Here is a 15,861-nt window from a genome sequence, read left to right as displayed (position 1 = left end):
TAAAATAGAGGCACCTCTATTATGAATATGCAGCTATTTGGAAATGCTTGCTTTCTGAGTTTTCAGATTGCATTCATCCCCAGCTGTCAGACCTTTGCCTCTTTTGGGAAGAAGTATCAAAACTACTGAGAAACTGTCAAATCCTGCATGCAACTATGCACTTTATTGACCTGAATTCAAGCACCTGTGGCGTTCTCTCAGTTAAGGAGATGTGTATACTGGTCAGAAAATCCATTTAAACAACAAAACACCATATACATTAGCAGTGGAAATAAAGTGTATAATCACAGGTTCCTGAGACTGGCATGTGTTATATGTGTTTGCCTAGTGTACTTACACCTCACCAGCATGATGGCAACATAGACAAGGCTAACTTCTTCAGGCACATTCAAACAAGCTTCATGTTTTAGTCTGGTTCCCTGATAGCCATTTTTCTGCAACAAGTAAATCTCTTTCCTTCAGCCCCAGGCAAGTCTTTCGTTAGTCTCTGTCATGGCCTTTTCCTACCACAGGACAAAGCAAATTTTGTAGGTTCACAGCCACAGCAAAAATTGCAAAATTAATAGTTTTGGTATTACCCTTTAACTTAAGACTTTGCAAAGAGATGGCTATCACAAGCTATTCTTTCCCTTCCTGTGAATATTGCAGACATTTCGCTACTAAGCCAGCTGTACTCTGTTTACAGTCCACAATAAAGCTAACATGCCCAACCTTACAAAATTCTCACAGGATGACTCCAAATCTACTGAAATCATTTTACAATCCACAACATGTCCTTCCTCAGTTCCATGTTTGGACAAGTCCACGAACAGATACAGGGACAAGTCAGAGCTTTTTACTTTCCTTTGTCTGCTAAGAGATCTAGCACTGCCTTGATCTTAACTCCAAGGGATGCAGACTGGGCCTGGATCACACATCTAGCAGAGGAAGGCTCCTTGCCTGCTGCCCTGCTCATGTATAGCTAACTGACTTGGGGCACCGCATGTCTTACATGTTCCTATGGCTTCAGTTTCAATTATTATTTCAATATAGGACTAAAAACAATTGTAGTTTCACAAGGTGATGGTGAAAAATAATAAAACAGGAGAGAAAAGAATGAGTTTGAACACTTCATTTGTAACTAATAGAATTCTTCCCCCATTGTATTTAGAGTAATTATACTTGAAATGCCTGGGGAATTAAGGAAGGATTTTTTTCACCTGACATGACACATGATGTGGTAGGTGCTACAATGCTTTTTCAGTAAGTTACATGTATCTCAGATCTCCCACAGATATTCTACAAATCATTCCTCAGTCTACTTAACCTTCATTAGTGCTGTCATGACCCTTCCAGAAAGAAGAGGAGATACAAGATAATTGTGTAATCTTCATTTTATGAATGAATTTAATTGTAGAATCTTTTATCAGATAAGAATACCTTCTTGTGAAGAGCATTGCTATGCAGTTCTGGCACCAAAAAAGAATAGTGTGGTGTACTTTTTATTTTATTAGTGATTTTCTGTGAATCAGTACGCTAGCCTTTTTATACTGGAAAATTAGTTAAAAAACCTGTAAAAGGTAGCAACTTTATAATCTGTTTGTGAATAACACTATAGAGAAATATTTTTAATAACTTGTAATAGCAAGGTTTAGAACTTTATAGTGTGATTAGTGAGCAGATACTCATCTAACTTACTCAAAATGCAAATCTAGAATTCTTCTATGAATGCCATGTATTATCTCAGATGCATACAGATGTAAATCAGAATAGAATCAGTTTATTGTGTCTCACTGGCATAACAGGATATTACCGATGCCATGTCTCTCAGTGTTGCTTCATTTGAACAACATAACTGTCCCAAGTTTGTTCTTAGTTCCCTCTTCCTTCTTTATTTCATTATTTTCAAGCATTTTTTTCAGCTTTTCTCTGCAAATCTTTGTAGATCCTTGGTACCTGTCAGCTCCTGACTGTAGTGTATCCCTTGGGCATTTAAATAGAGCAAATGAGATACCAATTCCTAGAAGGTAGAAGGCAGTATAACATTTTGTCTAGCTACATATGTACATATATAGAAAACTCTTCTGTATTCCAGATGTTCAAACATATGGGAAAAAAGATTTAGTGAATTGGAACCTTTCATATAATTATTCTGTGAAAAGCTCTCTAGCTGTCTACTTTACTGAGAATTTTCTAGCTTTTTGAATGTAAAATAGGTTGTCATTCACATATGTGTCTATACCTCCAAGGCTACGTTTCTTATACTAAGAAAGAACAAGTTGGGAAATGAGCTGTGTACCATACACCGCATCTTATCCTACTGATGGGTAGACAACATATGTAGGGAATTCCCATTCAGAGAACAGACCAAAGATAAAATTGCTCATGATCTACTTTTGAAGTAACATGAAGTTTTGAAAATTAAAATCTTTATCTGATGCATGAACCTTTTCTGATGTTCTAGAAAATATCAGGCAAAATGTTATTCATCATAGTATAAATTTTCTGTCTAGCTTCAGCAGCACTATTAATTCAGGTCTATACCTGATGTTCTGGTACATATTATTATTAATAAAAACAATATTAATAGCAACAATTCTACATACAGCAGGTCTCCTGCAAGCATAGCTGTCCAGTTTACCAAGATGGCAAAAACTGTAATCTTTAGAAAATTAGATTATATTAGAATTTTTCTTTAGTGCTTCCTAGAGAAATCTGATGTATAGTTTTTCTGCTGGACATTACTGTTCTGGACCCTCATACGTTTCACGTTACTGGTTTCTGCAGTGAGACTTTAGAGGTCTGTGAGGTCCATGTTATCAAAATTGATACAGACAGCTTTCATGTTTTGATTCTTATTATGTAAAGTTTTTGAGATAGCTTGTGTTCTTCCATTCCTGTAATTTCCTCTTCATCACTCTGTCCTTCTCTGCCTAGAGTAAGGTTTAGCTGAAAATGGTGTTTTGAAGTATAGGGAATGATCTTGCTATTTCTTTTGAATACCATCATTACTGGAATTCATTTTTTAAAAAAGAAACAACACAAAACTTGCTAAGATCCATGTCATAATGCTGCCTTCCCCACAATTAACATAAAGCCATCTCATTTATTCATTTATTATATCCTTGCCTAGCAGACAATGCACAAGATTGGTTGCTGCTTTTTTCTTTCCAAACCAGTCTTTTCTGGGCAGGTTCCTTTCTCCTTTTCTGAAATTAAGCCCTTCCTTATGGATAGTGCCTGACTGACAGCCTTAAAAGCTTCATTTTCTTTATACAGAGAGCAAATTCACAGTCAAAGTTTGTAGTGTGAGATTGCCCATAGCGACCTGCACACCGTGCCCACACTGGTTCAGTAGAGCTCTCCATTTCAGATCAGGCACTAGTTAAGTTTGCAAGTGACTTTTTCCCTGATGAATCTGACAGCTGAAATGCAACTCGTATAAATTCCATTAATTTCTCTGCTATGATATCAATATCCCAGGAACTATGTTGAAACTACCGGTTTATTTCACATAGAGTTGGGGATAGATTTTTCTTTGCTATCCTTAAGATTCTTTCAATCTAAGCCCTATCTTTGGCATATTACTTTTATGTGAGTAATCCCTCTGGAACAGGAGTAACACCATTTAATATCTCTTTGTTCTAGGTGACTAAAACCCACATTCCTACTCTATTTTGATGATCCTCTCACAGTATTATATCACAAACCCGTGTATCTATGCATCCACAGCAATTATGGGCTCATATGGATTAATTTTCTTGTCTCTGTGCAAAGGCTATTAGACAGCCAGAAGCTCTTTTTAGACCCCAGGCAGAACTGATTTCATATTACCCGTGTCAAGTCCCCTTTAAAACAGGTGTTTTTTCAGGTGCCTCTGTGTGCAATAGAGGCCCTAGGTTTAATTTACCTATTTGGTGAACTGCCCAACCAATCCGTTCCAAAGAGTGAAGGCACCTATGAGATTCAGTAAAAATAAATGAAAATCAGACATCCAAATCTGACCTCAATAGTAAGCCAAAGCAGAAAATATTTGGGGAAGAAAAAAAAAAAAAAAAGAGCCGAAGACAAGAGGAACTGTGCTAAAACTTTCTTCACCAGGCCACAGCAAGAGGTATTAGAACCTTTCACTGTACGCTGTTAGCAATGAACTAAACAACGCTCTCAGGACTGTTTCCCCCCGCCCCGCAGGCGCCATGCAGGGGGTTCGCCCAGCACCTGCCGGCCCCTGGACAGCTCCTGCGGCTCCCGGGCCGGCCGCCGGCACGGCTGCACGCACCGAAAGATGGTGGGCTAAAGCAGGCTTACACAGTTCACCAAGTCCTTATGTAAAAATCTATAGAACAAAAGGAGATCTATTATTAAATATAATGAATTGCATTGTCTCATACACTGCACAGGGAGGAATTTAAATCTCATATTTCTGTATCCAGCCCTTCATTACCATGTTGGGAAGAGTTAGAAGCTACAGATCTCCTGTCTTTTAATCCTCTCATTCTCTATAGCATGAAAGTGCCATAAACCTAATGCTGTGAAGTTTTATGTCCTTGCAGTAACAAACCCTAAAAGCAGAAGGCACACTTCTTGCTTAGATGGCCCTCTCCTTGAGCTGCTTCCCAAGCCTGTTCTCCTATTCCTCAATGCATGCCAGCTGTCTTTATCTTCCTGCTGTGAAACTCAGAACAAGGTGGGGGCAGATGGGTACAAAATTCAACTATATTGCAAAGCAAACATGTTTATTGCAGCCATGGGTACAGGAAAAGTGATGTTAAAACTGACTAACAGTTTCATTTATTCATTCAGTTTTGGGTTAAGATGGGGTTTTATGAGCTAAGTAGCCCAAATTGGGCTACAGAGACATTTCAAACAGCATGGAGATTTTAAGGTGTTACATGCATCCAGAGTTGTTTGAACCCCTTGGGTTGAGAACAATTACTGCAGAATGCTATTAATTTTGTAGTGTGTTTTATGCTGAACTGTAGGTGTCATAAAAAAGAACTTGAGACACATAGCATGCTTTATTTTGGCATGCACAATGCAAGGCAAAGTGGCTCCCTTGGGATGCCAGTATAACTGGGGTGTACTTACTCTAAAAGCAGCTGATTACAACTGCTCCATATAAAGGCCTGCAAATGTATCTCTTCAAATTTACTTACTTGTTCCTCCTTCTCCTCCTATAACCACACCCCCACAGCATCCTCATCCCTACAAAGCTGCAACACCAAATCCACCTTGTCATGAGACTCCAAGTGCTATTCACACAAGAATCATCATGGTCACAGTGCTTCTTTTAGCTACCGGATACTACCTCCTAACTATGACTGGATTTTGTGAGGGAAATCACTTTTTAGTTTGATTCTGCCTCATTCTAGAATTTCTATTCTTCCCCATAAACATATCACAGTATGCTGTGAGGAAAAAAACCAATAGCATAACCCCTGAAAAACAGAATATGGAGCTGATCAGAAAAACTTGTATCATGCAACATTTCCCAGAACATTAAGCTCAGTGCAAAACTTTGCACTGGTTGGTAAGCAATGCGCTGAAGCCAGTGTAAGAGGATAGCCTGGTATTACAGTTTCTGTATAGTAAAACATTGCCTGAAGAGGTAGCAAGCCAACCTTATGTAAGTTCTCCATGAAGACAAGTCCAAAGGACAACAGCAAGGAGTACAAAGTAGTACATAGACATTGTGGGGAAAGAGGAAGCTGCAGTCTCTTGTCACATCAGCTTATACAAAATCTTGTTCTTTAGCAGGAATCACGACAAAACCTAGGCTGTGAGACATAGTGGTCAGAAAGAAGAAAGTAGTACTAAATCCTTCAGAAAGTACTTGGGAAACAACTACCTTAAAGTTGTCCTAAAGAAAAAAGTATCCTGGATGTGGTGTGCCAACTTTTAAAGGAAACACTACATTTTAAAGGAAAAATAGATACCTTGTGAAAAGTGATGACACAATCTACCATGGTCCTTTCCCCAGCACTGTTTTCACTCTAGCCATGCAATAATCTGGCTCCTGAAAGCGATTCTCCACTGTCAGCTGAGTACTTTCTGCCTCACATTACTGTGAAGTGTTGCTACCTGGTATCACTTTCATTTAAAAATTACTTGCATTTTAGTACCAAGGAAACCAAAGAGCATCACCATAGCTTACTATGGAGGGAAAAAAATGCCTACACAAATGATGTGGTTATCATTATCTTTGAATCCACTGCATTTTCAGTAATTTTCCTAAATATGAATTTCTTCCAAATAAAAAAAAATAGACTTAATTAATAATGTATAAAGAGTGTGGTAATGGTCACTCCTGAGCACATTTTGATAAACCAATTTCATTACTAGGCAGTTTTATGATCATATATCAGAGGTGATTACTAATTTACTGACCTTTTCTGCTACTAGAAAACCTTCAGGTTGTTCATGATTTCCATTAATTTGTCAATTAAGTTTACTCAAAAATCTCTCCTGTAATTTAAGAAAAGCGCCCTATATCTTGATGACAAACTTCCCTGAGGATATTTAAGATTCCTTATTCAAAATATGAGCTGGGGGGAGCATCATTGCTACTCTGAATGAATTAATTTCAATCAGGAAGATGGGTTAAAGAAGCTACTGGGTGGTTTCTGTTAGAATGAAATTAAAATAAGAAAAATTAAGTGAACAATAGACACCATTAAAGTTTTTCCTTTCTGAGCTGCAGAAACCACGGCCTTATTCCTAAGAGGAAAACAGGATACTGTAATGTTTATTGGCTTGCTGTAGAGTTTAAAGTTATTTCATCTTATGACAGTCGTAAAACATAACTCCAGAGGGAGTAAAAAGGTAAATAAAGAGTTTGGATTTAAATCCTTCTCTGTTTTCTTTGCCTTTATGCTTTGACTCTAGAGCAATTGGCTTGGCAACTCCATCTCCCTTGCTTATCTACTAAAACATTTCTAGTTCAAGTATCCAAACATATGAGCTAGACACTCACTTCTCACAGTCATTGTGGGAGTTGAACTCAGAAGTATTTGGTGGAAGCAACAACATAGAAAACAGAAAATATTTGATGTTATTTACCTATATTTCTGTTCCAAATGGCACATAGCAAAAATCTAAGCAGATATCTTCAGAATATTAGGAAAGTTATTACTTCTTGAGTTCCCAATATAGGTTGCTGTTCATCATTTCTTCCTTGTACTTTACATACACTGATGCCTCAAGAAATAAAAGAATGACAGTCAGAATTAGAACAGAAATCATCACACATCTGTTGATCATGAAAGCTAAACAAAAAAAGTCTCTCCGATTACCTTCATAACGTTGTAACACAGTTGCTCACTCCTTTTCAAATTTCCTTTTATCCATAAATACCTATCCTTTTTTTTAAATAAGCAGGTAGACAGCTCAGGTAGAAGCAGCATACCATACAGATCTATACTTTCTCCTCTGTGGTGTTTGCCACATGTTTGATCATTGCTATTTTATACTGCCTGCTATAAATACTGTATGAATTAATTAGGAAAAATTCACTCTTTTTTTTTGCCCATGTATTTTTTAAACTCCTAATAAAAATACAACAGAATGGAGAATAAGGTATTACAATTGCATTTTCATGTCTTTTCTGTAACAGACATCCCATTCTTCTCTTGCATCCCACTACTAACAGTTCATTTAAGCATAAAGGAATGGCATACATTTCTCTGTTTGTCAAAGGAGCTCCATTTGTATTTCCATGGTGACATACACAGCTCTGTTCTTTGTTACTCAGGAGTAAAATGTGCAGGATCTCTGCCACATACTAGAAATGCCAGTACATGCAATTTTAATTGCAAGAAGTCCTTCTTTCCTTTAATTCTATTATTTCTGTCTTGCTCACTTGCCAACAGTCTTGGCATTACTGGCTGTTTCACAACACCCAAGTTCTAACTGAGAGGGCAGGAAGCACAGCCTTCTCCTAGGCATTTGTTACAGGTCCAAATCCTGCCATCCTCATTTTTTACTAAATTCTTGTTCTCACACAATTCCCATTAACTGATGTGAGAATTCTGATTGCATAAACATGGAGTAAGGTTGTTCAGATCTGGCCCAGTGTCTGTGAAGTGCAGAGCTACAGTTCTCATCAATAGGCCTGTTTACGTGAGCAGGAACCACTGCACCTGAGTGCGACCTGCAGAATCAGGCTTCAACTGTTCAATCAGTGCCTTCCTTTGGAAAGAAAATTTTCCATCCTTTACCTGACATGTTTGATTATGCTGGCCTATGGAGTGGAAATGGGAGACACACTGCAAATACAGAATCTATTTCTGCCTCTCAGTAATAAATCATCGTATTTCTCCTTTGAGGCAGTAAGATGTATGGACAATAAAATGGTGTTGGCTTGACTTTTCATGGCTCACTCATGTTACAGACTACAGAGAAAGTATTGGGCCAAATTCTCACCTGGCAGAGCCAGCACAGATCCAGAAAAGAATCCAGCCCATTCTTTTTAAAGTCCAGTCACAGTCATTCTTTCAAATATCACTTGTCTGCTTCCTTGCAAGGCAAATGCAAAAGTCCCTTTCTCTAATAGGGCCCTATCACTTTCCTGCAGTTTCAGAGGGAGTGAAACCTGACTCCTGTTGCCAGCCTCAAAAATCAAATCAATGACATGCACATTTTAAAGCATGTTTTGTACAAATGCCCCAGGGCAAAAGCACAAAGAATGTAAAATACCATAAAATAAATATTTAATAAGCTAAATAAGACACATGAATTTTTCATTTTGACCTAAAAATAGAAAGCATTTTGAAGTCATAAAACATAAAAGAATCACATTTCACAGTTGTGGAGGCCAGTGAATAAATGGGTAGGATCCATTAGATACTGTCCATACACATGGACGAGCTAAAAGCCTTTCAGAAGCTGAAAAAATGTCTCTTGATTAAGTGTTCAAAAGACAGAACCAAGAGAGGCAAACCCTTGTAAGCTGGGATCAAACTTTAAAGTCAAACCTATTATTACAGCAGGTCAATTAGGTTCTTTTCAAACCAGGCTAATACAATAGAAAAAATTTTCATCTGTGAAGCTATTTTCAGGACCTGGTAAGGTTATGCTCAAAGGTAACGTCAAAGGCTGGATATTGGAATATTCACAAATAAAAGAAACCCACACACAATCAAATAAAGATTAAAGTTTCAGCAACTACTTTGAAAATAACTCTTCTGCTTTACAGAGACTGAAATACAGCATGTGGGGTTTTTTTGGTGGTGTTGGTTTTTTTTGTAAAGAGAATTGCCACAGCCACTGCATAACTCTTTTCCACTCTCCACTGTCCCTGAAGAATCAGGTCTTGTCCCACAGTCTCTCCTGGGGTGGGGTTATCTCTCCCCTTTCCAGCTGTTCAGATTTTTTTTCCAAATTATGTTAATCCCATGGTCTATATTAACCAGTAAAAATATTTCAACAATAACAGTATGAATATCCCAGGTAATGCAGATATAACTTGGATTACAAAGTTACATGTATTATCAGATTTTAAGTAAAATGTACTGCAGTTCTTCTCTCCAGAGCTCTGTGACCAGTGTGTAGAAGAGATCAGACACCTTCTTAAAGCACAGTTCATTTTAGTAATAGTACCCAAGCATTTAGGGAGAAATACCATAAAAATCCAAGGAGTTTATATTAACACTGCTTTTTCTGGAGCTTGTTTAAACTACCTTAATCTAGCAAAGAGGCAAAATCATCAAAATTATTAGTCTTGAGATTATCCTTTACTGTTTTGCAAGTGATTGTAAAGATGCAGTTATTTTGAACCATTCTTTTACTTGCTGCTTGCTTTTTCTGAATAGGAAAGCAAAAATTTTAGCAGAGCCACTATTCACAAATGTGGGGATTTTTTAATGATAGTGATTTTTAGTGCAGGTGACCCAATAGACCTTTTTTTGTCTTTTTACAGCTGCTATTTGCTACAGTATTATTTGCTACTACGGGAATAAGAACCTGTCCCTCTCCTTTCAGAGATCATGAGTAGCCCAATCTAGGAATTCTGCCTCATAATTCCTTCAATTTATTTCATGTATATCGCAGTAGCTTTTAATGCAAGGACATTCGCTAAAAAGGGACACTTCCCTATGATGACATACTGGGAATCAGCAGTAGGTGACAAGTAATGAATCAACACAAGTTCACTCACAGACTGTTTCATGCTGTTGCTGAACATTGTGATTGCAGGAGCCAGAATAATGGCTCTTGCTATCGAAGCTCCCACAGCACCCACCTCTTGACACCATGCAGGAATGAATCCTATTCAGATACACCACCATTCTTGCCTTTTGCCCAAGCTGTAATTCAGCTATGCTTTAGTTCTTGTGTTCATCTTGTATTCCCACTCCTGTCTGTTCAGCCCCTGACTCCTGGTTCTTGCTTCTGCCTCTAGCTTAGTCCTGTGATTCCTGTGTCTAACCTTATATCCATCCTTAGAGCTGCTAAATCTCTGTAGAAAGTGAGCTGGTCCCAAAGCAGGTACTCTCATAAAAATCAAAAACTGTGTGGAAAACCCTTACTCTTTTTGCGATAATTCCACTACAATTTTCATTGTCATTCAAAATATAGTAACAAAGAACTTTACCATAGATTTTTAATTGTACAATTTCTACAAAATATCTATCACTATTATAAAATCTTTTCTTGATGAATCTGAAAAGGTCAAAAATTTCAATCTTCCCATGAATTAAAAAATTCTGGAAGAATGTTTTATGTCAAATAATTTTGTAGAAAGTTCATCTCAATAATTCTTTTCATTTCATTATTGTTTTGATTTTACTTTTAATTGATTATATTCTATTACACAAACTAAAAATTAAATGGCTTACACATTGTTTATAAAGCTAAATTTTGCTGTTACCATTAAATATATTGATAAAGCAAATAGATTACTCTGAAATGCTCCAGTAAACTTAAACCTGCATTTTCCAGTGGGAAACTGCTCCACCACATTTTTCTCTTTTTTTACTAGGTTTAATTTTGATAGTACTGTGCTAGAATTCAGAGCTACCTGATGGATGTTCTCAATTACATCTAATACCTGTGGCTACAACAGGCCATGCTGACAGTCAAGAATAATCAGCATTTAAAGATGTAAGAAAGAAATACATTACACCTTCTCAAGCAGTTACACGATGGATGATTCTTATACTCCCTTATTGCAGGGATCCTGAAGTGTCTGTTTAAATAGGAGTCATGCAAAGCCACCTTTTTATTGGATATTGCAGATATAAGCTCTCTATATGGACATGAATAGGCTAAATATTGCAGTACCTTAGGTTTTATGACTTGGCAAGAAGCTAAGTAGAGTGGAAAGCTGTAAAAATAAAAACTTTCAGCTTCACTAAGCTGAAAACTGATATCTAAGATATCAGAAATATAGCTGCTGGTTCACGTAACTAAAAACCTCATCCTCCCAAAGGGTTCTTGTCCCTCTCCCCACACCAGCTTGACTAAAGCTGATATGATGCCAAGGGAGATGACTGTTAAGCATGAGCATTATCAGTTCACTGAAGTGGCTCAACTTTACGTCTTTTAATCAAACCTAGATTTTTCAGTCTCTAATTTCTTCCAGAAAAGATTCTGAACAGAAGGTCACAGCCTCAGGCCCGCTTAAGGTAGGACAGAAATAATGACTTTAAAGAAAGCACTTCTGGAGGGATTTATCAAGGGCAGCAATTATTCTCATCATGTGAGGCATGCCGGTCCTCAGCAGTTTGCAATGATAGAAGGGTTTCTAAATATTCAGTCACTGTTGTAGCTGAAGGTTAAACCCGGTCAAGGATACTTGCTAGGTTATATTTTCACTGGAATGATTTCTGAAGTTGGTTATGGAATGTGTGTCCTGGAAAAAATAGCAGGAAAGACCCAAATAGTAAATACTTGCGTGGCTGAGACACTCAGACGAGACCCAGACTATGCCTCTGCATTGGGTTATGTAGAACAGGGATAACATTCCAGGTAAGTACCCTAATCGGCCACATGGGACAGCTGCCAATCTTTTACTGTATAAATATTTATTAATTCAGGGAAAGAAGAATGGACACAATAGCTTGGTGGTTAGAGCAGAAGTGAGTCTGGGAATCAAATCAAACTCCAGCCAGAACCTGATCTCAACCATTATTTTTTTCTCCAATCAGAACTAAATGCGAACTGTGATGTTGAAATAAAGCTGCCTCAGCCAAAGGCTGACCAGAACTGGAGCAAAACTAAAACATGTATGTGTCTGAATGTGCCAGGAAATATATAGAATGGACATAACACTTGGTCTTGGTTCAGCCTTCTATGCATTTCAACACAGAGACAGCCAGAAAATCAGCTAGGGCAAAGCTGGGATAGTTGAATTCACCATCTGCAAATGGGCATATACTGAGAATAACAGAAGCCAGAAGATGTAGGGCCTGATAGGCCTCTGTACAAGCTAGCAGTCTATTTCTGTTACTATAAATTAGGTCCGAGTGATTTGTCCTACTTTGGGCTGCAGACAACTTGGGATGTGAGGAGTCATAACACTGGCTTACAAGCTTACATTCTCCCTTGCTCTTCTGTCTGCTATGCCAAGCAGGAATTTAATAGATATAAAGAACTAGCCTAACAAGTTTTGAAAGCATCCCATGTGAAAACTTGCTTTAAAAAAGAAGAAAGGAAAAAGATTATCATTTTCATTACTGAGGTAATGCAAGTTCCATATAATCTATAAAGTTTTAAATAAAGAGAGAAAAAAAATATTTTCAAGGCCATTTTTTAGTATCAGAAAATTAGAAAATGTGATGCCACCTCTAGAAAACCTGTAATGACAATTGTCAGAACAGCTTATTGTGCACAACAGTTTTACATGAGACTATAACATTATTTAAGCCATAATGGGAAGAGAGCATCTAACATCAGATAGTTGACAGCAGCAGAAGTAACAGAAAGCAGAGTCAGAAGAGCATTACTGATACAATAAATGTTACTTTTCAAGAGGAATTCTGTAGCTTTTAGATTCTGTTTTCTTATTTACATTTAAGATAGGATAATTCCAGTTGGATAATGAATATGTCCTTCCAATTGAAAAGTCAATATTTAACATCTTTTGTGTTTTGGTTTGTAGGATATTCTACATTCAGATAATAGTGATTTAAATCAAATTAGCTCCAGAAATATATAGAAGAAACATTGAATATGTGCCATGAATCGAAAGCACGTATTTTACAACACTAGACTTATAACACCACTCCTATCTGCAGACTTAAGATCTATATATTGTCTCTCCATGCTCACTGTGTCTGTCCTAAAAAGGGGGGGCATAAGACTTCTTTGCATTAATCCACAAAAGCCTTTTTTTGTCTACCTATCAAATATTTTGAAGACTATGATTTAATAGTTCCAGGCTAGTCTTATGTTTTGCCAATGTGATGGAGTTTGCATTTGTGAATTGATAACAATTTAGCAAGTGTTTAATCTCATATTTCTCCCATTGTTCCTTCTCAGATTGTTGACAACAGTGGCTTCACATTTTTGTTTTGTAAATTTGAATCCCTAAGTGAAATTTACTGTGATTGGAGTTATAATAATACCATAGAGTCCAATTCTGCTGTTGCCCATGTGTACCTTTTACATTGGATTAAGACCAAAAGAACAAAACATTTTATTGCTAAGGCAATAAAAGCATGTTAATTGAGATTTGTAACACTATATTAGGGAGGAAAATATTATTATTTCTGTTTTACACATGAGGAAACAGACATGGACAGACAAGGACATCCATTGAGTTGGTCTCAGTCCTGTTCTGGCTGTTTTAAAATCAGGAAAATTAGCGTGAAGTTCTTTCAGGCAATACATTCAGTTTAGACATCTATTACTGATTTTATGCAACTATCCTGCACCTCTCTTTTCATTGTTTCATAGCAATACCCATGCTAAATGTTTTTGTAATTTTTTTATAAGTAAAAATGTATCTTTAAAATAAATAGATCTTCTTTCCTCTGTATTTAAACATTCTTTTTAATGGAAATGTGAAGAGCTTTGACCTCACAGAACAGAGGAGAAAAGAGACAAGTCAATGGTAAGATACACAATTGAAGGTTTATCCAATGCTTTTGAGGATAAGAGTAAAATATTAAATTAAATGTCTAAAATAAGAGTTAGAAATATATCTTTGAATGGATGGAATGAGGGTTACAGACACAATGAAGGAGAGTTTGTAAAATAGCTGTATTAGATGCTATCTTTCCTTTTTTTTTAATAATAGACTTAAAATAAGTAAGTGACGTATGGCATCATACATTATCCTCACTAATGTTTCAATGCTATTACTTCAACTGGTATAAATCATTCACTGTCTTTATACACACTTCAACCATGAATGCAATAACATGGCAGATCACTAAAAATAATTAAAGTGTAAGGGGCTGGCTAATTTGAGATATTCCTATATGCTGTCCTGTGTAGCTGGAAAAAATCTTTCACTGTGCTCAAAGACAGAAGTGGAATATCAGATTTTATAAGCTATGTAGCAAAAGATATCATTACGTTTTGGATGAAGAAGTGTTCTTCTAACCTAAAACTACAGCATCCCTGACTGATAGGAAAGGTAATGGCAATCCTTACTGATCCTGAAAGTCAGTTACATACTTCAGTGAATGCAACTATGGAAACACATGTCCTTCTGAGGTCAACTAATCCAAATGCTTCTGGAAGACAAGATGATTTAGACCTGAAGTACTGTTGACAAATTCTTGTCTAGCCTATTCTTGGAAGGTCCAGTACTGGAGATTTCACTCCTAGGACTCCAGTGCTGAATGAATTTCATCCATGGATCACTAGCAAATGTGTCAGGTATTGGTGTGGACATTTTGAATTCCTGGTAAAGTCATTATCTTGTTTCTTCTCCACAAAAAAAGAAACCAAACCAAACCAAAAACCACACACACAAAACCGCCCCCCCGCCCCCCCCCCCAACATAAGGGTGTCTGATGCACCACCATATCTGATCTATTTGACTATTAATTGTTACCTAAATACTCCAGCTCTTCTCTACCCAGCTACCAGTAGCAGACTGGATCCCAGATGGCTCAGCACCTTCCTGCCCATCATGTGATGTACATTCTCAAAGCTAATATTACAGAAGACTACTACTAATGATGTGTCTGAATTTCTACTGTTTTGCAGATGATTTTTCAGAAGTTTGTTGAGGGCACTGTTTCTTTAAGAGATGCACAAGAAGTCTCTGTAGGATATTGGTTCTTACTCTCTGCCTCTGTATGCTTTGTTGAACTGCTGAGATCAGGCTCTGTTCTTGAAAAGCTTTGTTAATAAAGGGCCTGTTTAATTTCTCCTATTCTTTGTCAATCTCCATTCCTCTGAGAAGTTGAATCAAAGAAGAAAACAACCTGGAAACAGTATAGCACTAAACCCAAGTAATCATGAACAGGCTACAGAAATTGTGTAAGAACTCAGGCATTTCCTTGGGAAATTATATATACAGAAAAGTGGGAGGATTTTCTTCTAGAAAAGATGACATTAAAAATATAAGTTAGTTATTTGCACACTGAAACAAAGGAATGTAAGACCAAACTAAAAAGCCCATATCACCTGCAAATAACTTTAGCAGTAAGTACAGTATATATTTAATAGAGGAAAAAAATAAAGTGCAGAAAGCTGTTGTTTTCACCCTGAATGCTCTTTTGGAAACCAGAATTTCAATACCAGCTTGTCTGCACTTTACCACTAGGTTTAAAGGAATATGAAGTCATCTATCTATAAGTATGCCTCAGATAATTATGCAAAATATCAACCGCTTTTCAAGATCTGTGAAGACTGGAAAGTATATCTGGGTATTTTCTGCATGCCAGTGATGCCACAAACAGTGTCTATGAATAATGGTCCCTTTGTACT

This window comes from Phalacrocorax aristotelis, chromosome 7, assembly GCF_949628215.1.
Source record: "Phalacrocorax aristotelis chromosome 7, bGulAri2.1, whole genome shotgun sequence".
Taxonomy (NCBI): Eukaryota; Metazoa; Chordata; class Aves; order Suliformes; family Phalacrocoracidae; genus Phalacrocorax; species Phalacrocorax aristotelis.
The sequence above is the reverse complement of the archived record's forward strand: the minus strand, read 5'-3'. Positions refer to the sequence as shown.